Here is a 19,212-nt window from a genome sequence, read left to right on the forward strand (position 1 = left end):
TATCTACGTTGTGGCGACGACGCACATTGGATTGAAGTTAAATATAAATAATAATAAATCGTTTTAATTCAAGTTTAATTAAATAAAATTGAAATAACATCATACATCCTGTGACTTTACATAGAAATGTTTACGAAGTTTAGGGTTAGTAAAGGACGTCAATATGATACAATTATATTAATATTAATATAAACTGCACTCTACCTTGCCTCCTTACTAACAATAAGCTAGGCAATACGTATGAATATATAAAATTAACTAAAGATATAAATTATATTTTCAGAGGACTATAGAAATCGGACCAAAATATCCTGATATTGTCAATGTATTTCGTTAAGTAAGCATATTTTTGTTGTCTAGGGCATGGTTATTTTACCACTCATAATTAATTTATAGTGATTGGCAGAATGTTAATATAGCAATACAGTGGTACATTGTGTCCACCCATACAATGAAGCTAGTTGTTTGTGTTGTTGTTCAATGAATTGTTGAAAAGGCTCATCTCAGAAAACAAATGCAGCTGGCTGATATGTTACACTATGCATTCTTATCCGGTGTTCCAACAGAGACTAAACAGAAAGGCATTGGAATGCCAGTATGGTACAATGACTACTTATTCATTTATTCATTGATATTAAGGTAGCGAGACTATTATTTGTGTTGAAAATTACGATTTTCACATTTATTTATTAATTGATGAAATACATTATAAACTTTCATATGATAAAGTCGACATAACATAGAATGTCATGTAAGTTGGTTAAAATGTTGATTTTCTGAAGGGAAGCAAGGAAGCCTCAGTAGTGTTTTCCAAAATCAACAACACAGGTTTAATCTGTGTGCTTATAAGTTTCAATGATTAACTCATGACAGAGCAATGTTAGGACGTGTTATCAGTAGCTTTCTAACACACAATAAGTGTTTCCAAATACTTGAGTAGTTTGTCTTCACCCATTTGTTTCACAGATTGGTCATTTGCATATGAATGTGTCAGACACGGGGTCACAAAGCCACTGAAAAAAAAAGATTTTGGTGTTCTCATCTGCCGATTTTATCGAATTATAGTTACCCCATTCCTATATTTTTAGGTTTACAATAGCCTCACACATTTGGATGCCCCTACGCATGTTAAAACAGACATTGATGTGAAAACAAATTGATTGTGCCGATAAACAAGCTTGAAAATCTTTGCTGTGACTTCATGGACGTTTTCTAGGAGTTATTTTTTTTCAAATTACAAAGTCTTTAACAAAATATAACTTATACTTATTGTCGTTGGATTAACACCAAATCTTCACAGCTTTAAGGTAAGAATGAGAAGAACTTGAATGTGTCCATATTTCGTGGATTATTAACCAATGTGTAGTGGTTTGAGTTGGGGACAATGCGACTAAACCGGAAATTGATTGAATAAAACTGATAAGACACATTCAATTTGACTATTGAACAACTAGGAAAAGAGAAAAAAAAAAATCTTATCACCAGCATAAATGCGTAACTATTTTTTTTACAGAAAAAGTATTTTTTTACCTTTGATTGAGTAATGCGTCGTAGAATACAGATACGGGCATGAAAAACACACTTTTGAAAAGCTTGAAGTCTAGCGGTTCCAAAAATATATAATTTCCTGGATCTTTTTGTAGTCATTTAGTCACAATTAGAAGATGAAAACAAGTATTCAAATAATAGTTTCGCTAACGTAAACTACATACTAAGAAAGAGGACAGATGCAGTGATCCAGAAATTGCAACCACAATGAAGTCACTCAGAAATGATATGGGGCAACCTATTCATTTGTCATAAATTACCATATAAGAATCCTCATTTAGAGCCAATAAATGCATTTGATTCGCCATGGTAAGAGGTGAAACTGATTATTCTGCATTCAGTGGAAATGATTATTTAGCCACAATGGAGTATTACTCCAAATTAACTGTGAGGTTGGCTACTCAGATTTAACAAAACCAAAATCAGTCATTCAAAGGTTCAAAGCTAGCTCGTCGAGGGATAGCTGATACATGTCTCTTGAAACAATAGATTGCAGGAATAAGTTTTAAGCATGTCACACATTTCCACAATATCAACAACAAAGGAAAAGTAGAAAAAACAGCAAAGAAGCGAATAAAAAGACCTCTCTTGACGCTTAGATCTGATAATTATAAGAGTGTGTGTTAAAGTACATGCTTTCATCTCAGGTCAGCTCCACTCATATGGCAGATGGAATGCAAATTAATTTGGAATCTATTTTTCTTTTACCACTTTCCTGGCTTTGTATTCAACTCTGTAGACTCATTGGAGAATTCTTTATCCATGAGTGTACTATGCGTTTTGCCATTGAAGTCAATATTTTGTATATAGGTTGTTATTTGTTGCCTTTATTTTAGTAAATTGTTTTTAAGTTGATCTTAAATATATATGACTCTTTGTACAAAATAGCACTAATCAAGTTCATTCGTTCATGTCACTGCAGATTTCAATGTCAATGGGATTCAATGGGGAGAAATATTTAACTCTATTTTATGGATTTTTTGTCATATTTTCTAATGGCAGACATGCTAGTCAATTTGGGGTGCAGTCATTTCTAATTTACCTGATTCAATGTTTAATGAGGATAAATTTGGTATAGTCATATTCATATTTTTCTACACTTTTTCACAAAAAAATTGACTATGCTTTCTAATGTAGATCAAATTTCATGTGTGGCCATGGTCAGTCAAATTTTTAATGGTTTTTAATGGTCAAATTTTTAATGGTTTTTAATGGTTCGAATTAATTGAAAATTAAAACACTTATTCAATCGTATTTATGTGCTAACGCAAAAAGCAAGTGAATACATACGGTTTCGATTCTTCTTCTTCTGACTATAAATATTATAATACTGGCTCTGCAATATTAAAAGAAATATATATATATTTAATGTACAGGGCGTAAAGTAATATGGTGGGAAAGTACCCAAAATACTTCCTGCCTGTCTTAGTAGTACCACATGGTATCTATATAGATAACATAAGTATCGCATATCTGTGTAGCTAACATCATTACCGCATATTAGGTATATAGCTAACACAATTACCGCATATTAGCGTATGTAGCTAACATCTTCACCGCATATTAGGTATAAAGCTAACATCATTACCGCATGTTAGCTATGTAGCTAACATCTTCACCGCATATTAGGTATATAGCTAACATCATTACCGCATATTAGGTATATAGCTAATAACATTACCGCATATTAGCGTATGTAGCTAACATCTTCACCGCATATTAGGTATAAAGCTAACATCATTACCACATGTTAGCTATGTAGCTAACATCTTCACCACATATTAGCGTAAATAGCTAACATCTTCACCGCATATTAGGGATATAGCTTACACCATTACCGCATATTAGCATATGTAGCTAACATCTTCACCGCATATTAGGTATAAAGCTAACATCATTAACGCATGTTAGCTATGTAGCTAACATCTTCACCGCATATTAGGTATATAGCTAACATCATTACCGCATACTAGGTATATAGCTAATACCATTACCGCATATTAGTGTATATAGCTAACATCATTACCGCATATTATCGTATGTAGCTATCATCTTCAACGCATATTTGGTATATAGCTAACATCATTACCGTATATTAGTGTATGTAGCTAACATCTTCACCGCATATTACCTATAAAGCTAACATCATTACCGCATGTTAGCTATGTAGCTAACATCTTCACCGCATATTAGGTGTATAGCTAACATCATTACCGCATATTAGGTATATAGCTAATACCATTACCGCATATTAGCGTATGTAGCTAACATCTTCACCGCATATTAGCTATAAAGCTAACATCCTTACCACATGTTAGCTATGTAGCTAACATCTTCACCGCATATTAGGTATATAGCTAACACCATTACCGCATATTAGCGTATGTAGCTAACATCTTCACCGCATATTAGGTATAAAGCTAACATCATTACCACATGTTAGCTATGTAGCTAACATCTTCACCGCATATTTGGTATATAGCTAACATCATCACCGCATATTAGCTATGTAGCAAACATCTTCACCGTATATTTGGTATATAGCTAACATCATTACCGCATATTAGCTATGTAGCTAACATCTTCTCTGCATATTTCATATATAGCTAACATCATCACCGCATATTAGCTATGTAGCAAACATCTTCACCGTATATTTGGGATATAGCAAACATCATTACCACATATTAGCGTATGTAGCTAACATCTTCACCGAATATTAGGTATAAAGCTAACATCATTACCATATGTTAGCTATGTAGCTAACATCTTCACCGCATATTTGGTATATAGCTAACATCATCAACACATGTTAGCTATGTAGCTAACATCTTCATCGCATATTAGGTATATAGGTAACATCTTCACCGCATATTTGGTATATAGCTAACATCATTGCCGCATATTAAATATATAGCTAACATCATTACCCCATGTTAGCTATGTAGCTAACATCTTCACCGCATATTTGGTATATAGCTAACATCATTACCGCATATTATCGTATGTAGCTAACATCTTCAATGCAAATTTGGTATATAGCTAACATCATTACCGCATATTAGCTATGTGGCTAACAACTTCACCGCATATTAGGTATATATCTAACATCATTACCGCATATTAGCGTATGTAGCTAACATCTTCACCGCATATTTGGGATATAGCAAACATCATTACCGCATATTAGCGTATGTAGCTAACATCTTCACCGAATATTATGTATAAAGCTAACTTCATTGCCACATGTTAGCTATGTAGCTAACATCTTCACCGTATATTAGGTATATAGCTAACATCATTACCATATGTTAGCTATGTAGCTAACATCTTCACCGCATATTTGGTATATAGCTAACATCATAACCACAAGTTAGCTATGTAGCTAACATCTTCACCGTATATTAGGTATATAGCTAACAACATTACCGTATATTAGCGTATGTAGCTAACATCTTCACCGCGTATTTGGTATATAGCTAACATCATTACCGTATATTAGCGTATGTAGCTAACATCTTCACCGCATATTAGCTATGTAGCTAACATCTTCACCACAAGTTAGCTATATAGCTAACATCATAACCACAAGTTAGCTATGTAGCTAACATCTTCACCGTATATTAGGTATATAGCTAACAACATTACCGCATAGTAGCGTATGTAGCTAACATCTTCACCGCGTATATGGTATATAGCTAACATCATTGCCGTATATTAACGTATGTAGCTAACATCTTCACTGCATATTAGCTATGTAGCTAACATCTTCACCACATATTAGCTATGTAGCTAACATCTTCATCGCATATTAGTTATATAGGTAACATCATTACCGCATATTAGCGTATGTAGCTAACATCTTCACCGCATATTTGGTATATAGCTAACATCATTACCGCATATTAGATATATATGTAACATCATTATCCCATGATAGCTATGTAGCTAAAATCTTCACCGCATATAAGGTATGCAGCTAACATCATTACCCCATGTTAGCTATGTAGCTAACATCTTCACCGCATATTTGGTATATAGCTAACATCATCACCACATGTTAGCTATGTAGCTAACATCTTCACCGCATATTAGATATAAAGCTAACATCATTACCACATGTCAGCTATGTAGCTAACATCTTCACTGCATATTAGGGATATAGCTAACATCATTACCGCATATTAGCATATGTAGCTATCATCTTCAACGCATATTTGGTATATAGCTAACATCATTACCCCATGTTAGCGTATGTAGCTAACATCTTCACCGCATATTTGGGATATAGCAAACATCATTCCCGCATATTAGTATATGTAGTCAACATCTTCACCGAATATTAGGTATATAGCTACGATCATTACCGCATATTAGCGTATGTAGCTAACATCTTCACCGCATATTTGGGATATAGCAAACATCATTCCCGCATATTAGCATATGTAGTCAACATCTTCACCGAATATTAGGTATAAAGCTAACATCATCACCACATGTTAGCTATGTAGCTAACATCTTCACCGTATATTATGTATATAGCTAACATCATTACCGCATAGTAGCGTATGTAGCTAACATCTTCGCCGCATATTTGGTATATAGCTAACATCATTACCGCATGTTAGCTATGTAGCTAACATCTTCACCACATATTAGCTATGTAGCTAACATCTTCATCGCATGTTAGGTATATAGGTAACATCATTACCACATATTAGCGTAAGTAGCTAACATCTTCATCGCATATGTGGTATATAGCTAACATCATTACCGCATATTGGGTATATAGCTAACATCATTATCCCATGTTAGCTATGTAGCTAACATCTTCGCCGCATATTTGGTATATAGCTAACATCATTACCGCATATTAGGTATATAGCTAACATCTTCACCGCATAGTAGGTATATATCTAACATCATTACCGCATATTGGGTATATAGCTAACATCATTATCCCATGTTAGCTATGTAGCTAACATCTTCGCCGCATAGTAGGTATATAGCTAACATCATTACCGCATATTGGGTATATAGCTAACATCATTACCGCATATTGGGTATATAGCTAACATCATTACCACATATTAGCTATGTAGCTAACATCTTCACCGCATATTTGGTATATAGCTGACATCATTACCCCATGTTAGCAATGTAGCTAACATCATTACCGTATATTAGTGTATGTAGCTAACATCTTCACCGCATATTAGCTATAAAGCTAACATCATTACCGCATGTTAGCTATGTAGCTAACATCTTCACCACATATTTGGTATATAGCTAACATCATTACCGCATATTAGGTATATAGCTAACATCTTCACCGCATATTTGGTATATAGCTAACATCATTATCCCGTGTTAGCTATGTAGCTAACATCTTCACCGCATATTAGGTATATAGCTAACATCATTACCCCATGTTAGCAATGTAGCTAACATCTTCACCGCATATTAGGTATATAGCCAACATCATTACCGCATATTAGCGTATGTAGCTAACATCTTCACTGCATATTTGGTATATAACAAACATCATAGCTAACATCTTCACCGCATATTAGGTATATAGCTAACATCATTACCGCATATTAGCTATGTAGCTAACATCTTCTCCGCATATTTCATATATAGCTAACATCATCACCGCATATTAGCTATGTAGCTAACATCTTCACCGCATATTAGGTATATAGCTAACATCATTACCGCATATTAGCTATGTAGCTAACATCTTCACTGCATATTAGGTATATAGCTAACATCATTACCGCATATTAGCTATGTAGCTAACATCTTCACCGCATATTAAGTACATCATTACCACATGTTAGCTATGAAGCTAACATCTTCACCGCATAGTAGGTATGAAGCTAACATACATACCGCATATTAGCTATGTTCGTTATCAAGTAATGTCTAAGTACTTCTGTTCAGTGTCCATGAACTGATAATATATGTGGCTCGATTTTAGTGAAAAGTCGAGTTTTGTCATACTCACTTTTGTGAACTGACACATTTACTCAGATGGACTGACACATTTACTCAGGTTGACTGACAAACAAGACAAGACTTTACATTACATTATCTCGAACACAGTGTGTATTTATGTGTGTTCAAAATGTAACTACAGTGACAAACTAGCGCCTACAAATTTTACACACATGTGACTTACAAGATCTGGTTAATATTTTAAGGAAAGATATCGAAAAAAATCATGGTACGGGGAAGTGTATGTTGGCAATATAGCTACAAGGAAAGTATGCCCCGCCTTCGAACACTCTTTACTCATTCAACATAAAAGACAGTCAGGGTCACACAATGTCTGTATGTATGTTCGCAATAGAACTCCATTGAAACAATAGGTACCACCTTCCATTTTTACCCAACAAGCCCCAACAAGAAGTCAAATGTATGTATGCATTTTCGCGATAGAATTAGGAAAATAGCTAATTCTTTCCAATTGTACACACAACTTATTTGTGTGACCCTCAAAACCTGTTTAAATTTTGAGATAACAAACAATGACATGGAGTCGCCAAACAAGTTTCCGACCATAACTACGCCATCATTATTATAGTCTTAAATAATGGTTCTGAGTGATGATATGTATCACATGGGTATGCGAGAGACATTAGTAATAATGAGTCTGCAAAACCAGACGTTCATCAGTGAACATGAAATGTTCTTATTGGTTAACAAGATATATCAACAGGTCAGGCGTTATCTGTACTGAAAGAGACCGACCCAATACATGCATGTGGCCTTGATGGTATTTCCGTCATAATCCTATTGAGTGTGTAGAATAAAAATCGGTTTGCTTACTAAAATATTGAATAAGTCTAATATTTGTGGGTCGTCATTTAAGCAGACGAACATAGCATTTATTTTCAAAGCTAGAGATAGAACTTGTTGTAAGGGTAGATGATGTTTAGTAGTGTATTCGAGAAACATTTTCATAGCTATGTTTTCACGTATATTAAATCTCACATCCTGCATCCATGAATGTTTATTTATATATTAAAACGTTGCCTCTATTAAGTTCAGTTTTTATAATATCACGCAGATCCTTCTCGAAAAAAATATTACAATTTGGGCAAGTTCTATAAGAAAAAATCCGTCCACTAATAATTTCAACGGTAACATTTATGCGAAATTAACTGGCTTACTTTATTCATTCAAAACCGCCCTCCACGACACGACTAGAGATTCGAAACTGCTGGATACTTGATGTGCTTTCTATCTTCTTGAAAATAAAGAAAAGTTAAATCTTTCTTTCTTAAAATTAGGATTTCGGAACAACTGGGCCATATTCACAGAAAATGGTAGTTTTTCGGTTTTCCGTCATCGCCTGTTTTAGCATTGTTCGTGTTTATTGTTTTCTTATTGTCAGATTCAACATTGTGGAACGTAGTGATGAACTTACAGACACGCTATCACAATAGCTCCACTAAATGCTACCCAAACTGCTGGCCATTCACTAGAAATTCGATCAGCTGCCACCCACGTTGTTGTGCCGTTCATTGATGGTGATATCGTACTCATCTTGGAATAGTGGGAATACAGTCTTGGCAATAACACATGTATCTTTTTCAGTTCCTGAAACATAGATAAACAATAATCAAAGTTACACTTAGTGCATTAACATTTGACTAGTTGATAGGTCTGCATATTTAAAGATGTAGTAGACTGTCGTTGGGCAAAACAGAAAAAGCTTGATAACAAAATAATAATGATTAATGACTACACCCTTGCAACACTCTATCCATTGGCATCCATTTCTACATCCTGGAACTGTGAGGTATCACACTTCCCTAAGCAACCCTCTATTTTAGTGAGTGTATTCATTGTATTGCTCCGTGCTTTGATTCTAATAATTAGTTTGAAAGATAATAAAGCCAGGAGCTTTAACTTGATATTTTGGTGTTTGAGTATTTCATTTACTGTTTAATATTATTCAGTATTTAAGTGATGCACGAAATGCTGTTTTATTACCGGTTTATTGACCGAGTTCGGATCAATTTTTGGGTTAGTATTTATGTGGAAAATGATTGCCATGGCGTTTGCCTGGTGCCATGGTATGTGACTTGTTTTAGATTTTTAGGACTCACCGTGTACAGGAGCGAGATTGGGGATTGGGGATGTCTTTCCTAAATTTGGAGTTTTTTATGGGAATTGAGAGTGATCAGCCTTTGACCTGTAGAGACGAGGTCTCGGATTGGTTGAAGGAACGCGCTAGAAATAGGACAGGAAAATGGCCAGAAAATCTGAACTTGGTTACAGTGAGCGGAGTAAAAATTCAACTAAATCAGGCGGGTAATTGCATTGATTCCTACTGAACACTCGTGGCAAAGAAGGGAAATCTTCCAAGTCACCGTTGGAGTAAGTCCTGAATCCTGTGACACGAATTGTCCATGATTGAAAGACGTCGCTCCTACATACCACGAGGCAGACGTTGGAACCCCGATCGATTGCCTGTTGTTGTGCGAGTAAGTCGAAAGAAAGACTTCGAGGTAAATCGTCTGATTCATGTGTGATAGGCCGACTTCGCCATAACCGAGTATCACATTCGCCACGATGTAGTGATATTCCAATTCTCTTGATTTGGATTGAGAGGACCGTTCTCTGGGGACTGTGTGTGCGGGCCCCCTTTTAAAACAATGATGACAAATGTATGCTCCCCCATCGTCCACTTCAGATCCGAAATATTGGTCCGATAGCCTATTTGTGTTTGGTTGCCTGGCGACAAGTGGGTGAGGACGGGACACGTACCACATTGCAGTTAATTCAAATTTGGTGTCATTTTGTGCTGTGCGTGTTTGATGAATGTGTTCGTTCCCTTATTTATAAATTCTCCATGGTTCTTTGATTTCCCACTGTTATTGGCCTGAGATCCAAACATTGTCGTCTTGCAACGATAACCATCTTAATGATTTCCTTTATGGCCCGTGAAAATAACCCACAACAAGTGTGATCTATATATGTTTATGTCATACAAATTACAGTTTAGCATCCCGATTCACTTTGTATGCATTATTTTGGATTTAATACAATTACATATAGACCTCTTGACATCCCACCGCTGCCACCAATGAAAGGGCTTCATTTTTGTTTTGAGCCAAAATCTGGGCACGTGTTTCTACTGCACCAGCCTCGATTATGAGTGCTAAATTTGCGGGGAGTTACATCTGGACCCATTTGTTCAGACTGATTAATATTTTCACGTGGCAAAGAGTCACAAAGGTGAGTCGAGCCTCTTTCAGTTGTAAACGGGTTAACAACTGGTATCATTTGATTTACACTGTTTGAACGGTGACGGCGTTCCGTACCTTTCTGCGTGTTCTCGCAGATCGGGAGGGCGTCTGACCCTTGAGGCGCGACGGAACAGACTATCTCAGGATTTTGGATATCTAAATTTCTTTGAGAAGTGTCGGAGTCACCGGCACAAGCTTCATTGATGACATCAGTCTCAATAGCGAAGTTGTTATTGTACTCTACTGCGTCGTTTTCACAGAGAGATTTCGTAGATTTATTTATTGGAATTACACCAGTCTCATTATTTTTTTCTTCTTGGAATCGCGCCAAGTTGAGCTAAATCCTCATAGGAGTACTCTTATTTTGGGTTATAATGTTTTTCCAGACTTTAGACTACCCAGTTTATTATTTTGCATAACAATCCTCTTCGGACTATGCAAGCTAGTTTTAGCGCAATTGTTACCAAAACTCGTCTTGACTGTAACCGGGCTATTACCGCCCTGAAAGTCTGCTTTTAAGACAGACGCTTCCATCTCACACTTACAAGGCAATTTAGCACCCTGGATTTGACCAATAGCTAAATCGCACACAGGTGTTTTGAGACACAACACATTAATATTGCCAGAATAAAAAGGGGTGTCGACATATAATTTTATTCGTTTTGTTCGCCTCTGGAACGATTCATAAACATACAGAACATTTACTCATCGGTAAATTGGTGGGGCTTAACCAAACTTTCACGAATTATCACACCGTCGCAACCCGTATCTTTAAGAGTTCTTACCAGGGGACCATTCACCTTGCCGATATCTATAGGCATTCGGCAATTTCCAATTACTTAGTCGGCGGTAGTTACAGAAACCAGCGACGTAACAGGTAACATTTCATACAATCGGGTATCCTGTGTAGAAATCAATTCTTGGGGAAAAGTCACTGTCCGACGTTTCAGAAACTAAAGACTCGCTACTAGACTCGGGTTCCTACTATTACTCATGACGGGTTTTCCCGCAACGGAATGACGTGACGCATGGCATGCTTTTAGATCATGCCCATGGCGTCCACACCGTCGGCAAAAAACAAAGGGCAATACAAAGAAATGTAATAGAATGTAGGCCTATTCCTGAAGCGAATTTCGGATTTATCTATTTTGTGTATGGGCCTGGAACAACAAAGAGCTTGCCACGTCATTACTTTCTCGTGTACACACTAGTATTCACCATGACAACATTGATTTCAGTACAGTCAATCAAGACTTTAAGATTTTCCGTGAAAGACATGAACTAGTTGTCAGCGATTACATGTTAACCAAACCAAGTGAAAGCGTTTGTTCACATTTTGATAACACTGAGTCAGATGACCTGTGTTCGAATGGCATTACAATTAATATGTCTGTGTGTGGACTGAAAAAAAAATCACTAGACAGTGCGGAGGATGAGTGTGTTAATCCGGTGCCAGCTTTATCAGTACAACAACGTGACACTAGCCCTATGATAATAATGTTGAAATTCATTAACACTGACTTGTGAATTGTTTCATTTGGACCACTGCTATACTGCATGGTTACACATGGCTAATGGCGTTGAAGATCTAACTGCCAATGTCATAAAACAAAACTAAATTCATGTTGATGTGTTGGTACAATACAAAAATGTTGACAACATTTGAAATTAGTAACCATAACTTGGCAATAGAGGAAGGCAGATATTCATTCCCAAAGAAGCTATAAACAAAAGAATATGCAATAACTGTAACACAAATTCAATTGAAGATGAAGAACATTTTTCTATTGAATTGCCCAAATTATGACACCACTTTCATCCCACAGTAAAAATATACAGTTCACATATATACTCTCAAGCAAAGATCCTGGCATAATTATAGAACTTGTCAATTATATTTACACAACAAATAGATTTATTTAACATTTAAATACTAGTTAAGTTCTTTTTTTTTCGTTTTTGTACAATTCTTACATATATCTTGTTATTATTTTAAGACCCTTTTTTGCTGTACTTGTCCTATGTAAACCTTTTTCACACGGAGGCCATTAAGTTATTATTATAATACATCATAATCCAGCACTGATCGCTCGATTAGTAGTCTAACATTTTCCCTAGCTTCTTCGAAAAAAAAATAAGAAACTTGTAAGTATCTGTTGTACCGTTGAACACCTTGAAATACGTAATATCTTCCAAATTGCACAGAAGTTGCGATGTCACGCTCGCCGAACTCGTGTAGCGTTGTATTTCGACTGCACGATCACCTCGGAGAGCATGGCCGAAGTGCGGGTTCATATCGTTACTGAATCTTACTCCAGCTTCGTAAAAAACTATATCTTCATGGGGACAATGGTGTGGAGGAAAGTCGTTGCAATATTACCTTTGCTAATTTTTTTCTTCGCTACAGAAGTTAACCTTTTGAATGTACATGCACCTCCGTAAGATTAGTTCTCATTGTTCGTGCAATCGCGTAACAGAAGTATAGACAAGCCGGTAGGCTGGTTGGCGATCCGCTCCGCTCAAAAACAAGCAACATGTTTTTTGGCTGTTTCCATGGTGACATAAACGTGAAGCTGACGTCGGTTTATAACTAATACGAAGTTCGCAAACACCATTCAGTCTTTAGAAGTCACTTAGTTTAGTACTAGGACCACAGTTACTCTCTCCTAGTAGAGTGACTGTGCTAGGACGTATTCTGCTGTTACATTTATTATTTCCAACCGTTTTGCGATAGCATTTTTTAGAATGAAGCGTTTCCCGGAAATGCTGGAAAGCGAAATAATGAAATAACGAAATGGTAAATATTTACCTAAATTGCAGTGTGTTGACCTTCATAACAATATACTTCATAATGCAAAACACTAGTCACAGTGAGTAATTTAAATATACGACTCCTAATCGAAAAATATGACCACAGTCCAGAGTTTCAGACGGATATTAAGCAACCTAAGAGCATATCAGAAGCATTTACTCTAAAATATAAAAAAAGAACTGCAGTCAAAAGTCAAGAATGCCAGCAAATAAAGGACTCTGTCCCACAATCCTTTGTGCGCGTTATTACGGACACGCGCAAAAAACTGTACCACGCTTGTCAAATCTGGGTCAAATATACAGTACGCTACTATCTTGCCACAGATTGTTTAGTAGTGGAGTGTTTGGTGACCATTGAATTAGCCCGTGATTCATATTTTATGTGTATTAATTTATTCATCAATTTTTGTGACTAACAGTACTGCCCAAATTTTAGTCAAAAAACGCAACTGGTGAAACAGAAGAGCATCGCCAGGCGATGGAAGCAGGGCTCTTTGGCAACGACTGCATAGAGGTCAAAATACGCGTTCTATTTTTACGCGTTAAATTTGGCTCTTCCCTTTCGCCCCCTCCGGAATGTTCTACTTTTGCAGCCTAATCGCAGGTTTTTCGAAAAACGTCTAAAAAACACAAGAATTAGTAGAAATGTTCCTGTTTTGGGCGGATTATTGATCGAGAATAATGTCTTTATTACAAAAATGCTGAAAAACCGTGAGTTGTTGCCTTAGTTATTTTTTTATTGGCGAAAAACTGCGAACTCGGCAAATTTGGTTGCACAACTTCCCTTTATCATATACACCCAGCGACACCGATGCCAGCTGACTGTGTACAAAACTGGTAGGAGGTAATACATTTGGGGCGAAAGTATTCAAAAATCAGTTTTTGGATGTTGCAATGGCAGTGGTGGGCCAGGATTTTTTCCCAATTAGTGACGGCACGACCTACCTGTGAAGTATGAACAAAACCAGCCGAGCCGTTGCTGGTGAAAAGTTACCCCAACTTTGGGGTCAAATTTCTCGGTAATGAAAACAGATATCAAAAAATCAAATGGTAACTTTGTGCCCACACTCAAGCTGAGTAGAATGAGCTATGTTTGAAGTATTTTATCCCAAATTTGTAGGAGGAGATACATTTGGCGCGAAGCTATCCAAAAATCAGTTTTTTGGCTGTTGCTATGGCAACGGTGGGCCAAAAAAATTTTCCAGATTTTTCCTTATAACTAGGGTTAAGGTGTGACCTACCTGCCAAGTTTGAACGAAATCGGCCAAGCCAAAAAAATCACAGAAGAAATAATACGTGAACACTGGAACACTGGAAATGTACACACACAGACACACACACACACACACAAAACGACAAAAGTGATTATAAGGGCAATCCTAGCGGAGCGGATCGCCAACAGATGAAAACTAGAAACTATCTACACACAAAAGGGAACTGCGATACATGTGTGCGCCAACAAGCAAATAAAACAGAAATAATAATAAAAAAAAAATATAGAATACGGACTAAAAACTTTTGAAAATCTCCACCCGCCACATGCGGGTAAGGTAGGGTGGCCTCTTCCACCCATTGCTGTGCGTGTAGTCGGTTAAGTTGTGCAGTTACGAGTATGTTTACTAAAATAAACAAATAATTTTGTAATTTAAACTTCAAAAATACACTGCCTAATACCTACCTCAAATTAAAGGCTGTAGCTAAACATACAATGCTCTGGATGTTAGGTGGCAATGCGTGGACTGACGAAATTATTTATTATTATTTCTTGGGTTACCATATATTTCCGTTGCGATGCAACTTACTATTAGCATTTATGTTCTACAAAACATAACCGCAACGTAACGTAGGCCTGTCAAATAATTTACGTAATAAACATCGACAACGAAAGATTGCGCTCGACTGATTTGTGTATTTGATTGGTTGAGTTTAGAGGTCATGTCAGTGGGTGTACATTCGTGACGTAGAAGGCGTGGTTTGCTCATATTTGTTTGGCGATATGTGACTTTGTGGCTATGTTCTGGTTTATGTAAATATGAATAGATGGTTATACTTATATCGGTACTCTCAAATAATATAATGGCTATCTAATATTGCACTATTTTGAAGCCAGTTTTAAAAACAAACCTCATAGTAAAGATGAAACTGTTAATTGTATCAATAAAGTATTTTGACACGGTCTATGTAACGCATAGAGACGATTTTCCTCTAAAAGATTGTAAAAAAAGGTGTGCCGATAGTGGACCGACATTACCTGGTGTAAAACCCAACGATTACTTCCGCCTGTAAGTTGGTGAGAGAGTTGCCGTGTAAATTGACTAATTTTCGAGTAAAACACTTCTGCACGTCAGTTTAAGTACTTTAGCCACCACACTCACCTTTAATATCTTGACTGCCTGCTTAAAAGGAAACACACACAGTTCGCCATGTTGAGATATTTCATAGGCTGCATGATTGGCTCTACGCCAAAAACATGTGATGGCGTCCTACTTGGAAGAAATCCCGGCATGCATCACTATAAAACCACTGTTACCATGAACTACAATTAAAATAAGGGGAATTCCAAGCGATGGTATTCACAATAACCACCAGGCAAGATATTTGTGGGGCATCTATTTCCTTTTATCCAACTTCCAAAATTTACACGCACATTTATAATCCTAATGTCTTGTCTATATGATGTCTTTGTAGCAGTGGTATTCAGTCCGTCGTGTTAAGCTACAGGTAGTGTAAGTGCATTGTGTCAACACAGGTGGCGCTATTCAGCACAGACGGTTGGTTTGCGGCGATCTGCGTGTCAATGAGTGTAAGTGTCAACCAACACAGCCATGCATGCTTGTATGTGGGATACAATGAATATATGACAACATTTTGAAACGAATTTTACAGCATGACCTCCAGCCCAACTCACATGATTCATTCGAATTTGATTTCATTTACCGACAATGCTATCACCACGGCATGATATCATTATTGTGTGTGACACAGGAGTGTGCTTTTATATGTTTACATTTGACGACCACACGGAATTAAAGTTCAAACCAACTATGATCGTCAATGATACACTAATTACATTTACGAGCGTGTCACTAAATGACCATACTCCACGTGTACTACTTCGTTTCTAGCCGGACATGGTCGGGATACTTATTGCGCCCTCAGACGGAAATTTTGTTCGTGGTAGATTGAATTCGTCGGCGAGGGCGCGACAACTATCGTCGACCATATGGACTATGTTGTATATGAATGCAATTTAACTGAATTGCATATAAATGCTATTCAACTTGTAGTAAAATTACCAGAGCGACTACAAGTTTGTGTGACAATAGTGTTGGTAATCCGTCACACCTGGCGGCCATTCATTATATAAAATACATGGCACATAAAGTAAATATGATCATGCCAAACAATCATTTCTCAATATTGAAAACGATAACGGAAATTTTACCCATATTTTCAAATGCGCATTTGTCGAATTGAAAACAAAATACGTTATAGAAAATTAGATTTATTATTTATTTACGAACCTTCCCATGCATATATCACAATATGTGATGGATTCAACATTGTCGAGTGTATAGCGCACAAATCTAAATTGAAAATTGATATATTGAAAATCAAAATTTCAATATTCAATGTGTATTGATAGGACCCGACCTAGTTTCGACGTATACGCAAAAGGACCGACATATCCGGTGGCAGTCAAAACATTGTGGGGCTAGGGATCAACCAACAACATTTCAAAATGGGTATTGGGGTAGAGGGCGTGTCACCTTGTCAGTTTATTGCTAGTTAATGCTTCTCCTCCGAATTTATTTCGTGGACGTAATGTGGATGATTCTCTTTAATACAGCGGTACTGTGTTTACATAATTTTTCTTTTCAGTTTGATCTTGATACGACCTTCAATAGATAAATTTGTAACCGCGAGACTTTTATTCCTAATGTGACATTATATATTAATTTTATTAGCAACAAAATATATATATTTATTAGCAACAATATAGAAAACTATTGGGTATTAAATGACCTGACACGCCTATCAAGATACTGGGAATATATATCTCGTACGATGAAATGCGATCAAATGAACTGAATTTTCAAAAGAGAATCGTATAAGCTGCCGGTTGTTTTAATATTTGGAGATCCAGAAAACTCACGCTTCTAGAAAGAATGCAAATTGCCAAAATTTATATTGTCTCTAAATTCTTGTTTCCCGCCAATTTATTACATGTCCGAAACAATTATGTCAAACAAATGGAAAGCATTATTTTCCGTTTTATTTGGGCTAACAACAACGAAAAGGTGCGTAGAGATATATTACATCTGGATCTTGACAGGGGTGGTTTAAAGCGCCGCGCTTGTCAACTATAATTGCATCATCACAAATCATGTGGTTGAAACGACACTTAGTGTCATACCAGGATTGTTCATATCTCCACAATTATATGCATACATATGGTGGTTTACAACTATTTTTATTATGTAATTATGATGTTAAATATTATAAAGACCTACCAATTTATTATACAGAAATGTTATTTTCCTGGTCACAAGCACATTCTGGTAGCGAGTCTTGCTTTGTATAGAGCAATACAAATGTACTTATTATTAATAAGCAAGTCTTCAACAGAAACATATTGCAAGCTGGAATATGGTATTTAAAGATCTGTTTGACATTAATGGTGTTGTATTTCCTTTTGAAATGTGGGTACAAATTTAATAATTTGTCTATTTGGGTTGCATTGATCAATATAGCAAATGGAACAGAAATTCTGCAGGCTAATGATCGACAAAGTATTCAATTAACATCTATGCATTCAAATCAAATTTACTGGAAACTTCTAAAACAAAGACATCTTTATTCTGGTGGTAGAATCTGTAGCTATCTTGAAAATAAAAATACTAACTGGGATGAAATATTTCAGCATCCACATGTAGTAGCAATAGATTTATACTCGAAGGTTTTTCAGTATAAATTCTGCATAATTTTCTTGCTACCAATTATTGGTTACACAAATGCAAAATTAAAGATAGTGATACGTGTAGTTTTTGCAATGTGCATAGTGAAACTGTTTTTCATATATTCTTTGATTGCACCCCTGTAAAAATGTTTTTTGGCAGACTTCGTTGAATGGTGGAACAAAACTAGCAACATGCATTTACAGTTGACAAATGATATTATTAACATTACTGGATCCTCTAATCTTCAGAATATTTTGAATTACATTATAATCATTGCAAAACAATTAATATATGATTGTAGACAAGACAGAAAAGTATCCTCATTCAGACTATTTATTTGTAAAATTTAAAAAGTTTATTTAGAAAAACGTCTTGACATATTCAATGAAACAATACTTAGCGGACTAGTATATATTTATTTACGTAGCTATTGGCAAATAGCATTGGCTGTTTTTGTTTTGTTTGTTTTTTGTACTTGTCTATGTAAATGTATTTGTTGAATGAATAAATATATATATCTGTTCTATTTTTATAGAAGAACCTTCCCAAATAAAAGAAATTCTAAAATTTAAAAACATAAGAGGTAGTCACGAAACCAAGTACTTTCACACTCAAGCAAGAGAATAGAT

The 19,212-nt window shown here is 36.1% G+C and overlaps 1 long non-coding RNA gene across 1 annotated transcript; it reads right to left on the reverse strand.

The window, feature by feature from the left end:
- Positions 1-2,846: 2,846 nt before the first annotated feature.
- Positions 2,847-16,051, reverse strand: LOC146735645 (uncharacterized). The gene is made up of 3 exons (XR_014931159.1): positions 15,998-16,051; positions 8,984-9,156; positions 2,847-2,884 (listed from the first exon to the last, which is right to left on the reverse strand). It is a non-coding gene; the product is annotated as an uncharacterized LOC146735645 (long non-coding RNA).
- Positions 16,052-19,212: the final 3,161 nt, after the last annotated feature.

Source organism: Saccoglossus kowalevskii, chromosome 12, assembly GCF_978046115.1.
Source record: "Saccoglossus kowalevskii chromosome 12, keSacKowa6.1, whole genome shotgun sequence".
In the NCBI taxonomy this organism is placed as follows: domain Eukaryota; kingdom Metazoa; phylum Hemichordata; class Enteropneusta; family Harrimaniidae; genus Saccoglossus; species Saccoglossus kowalevskii.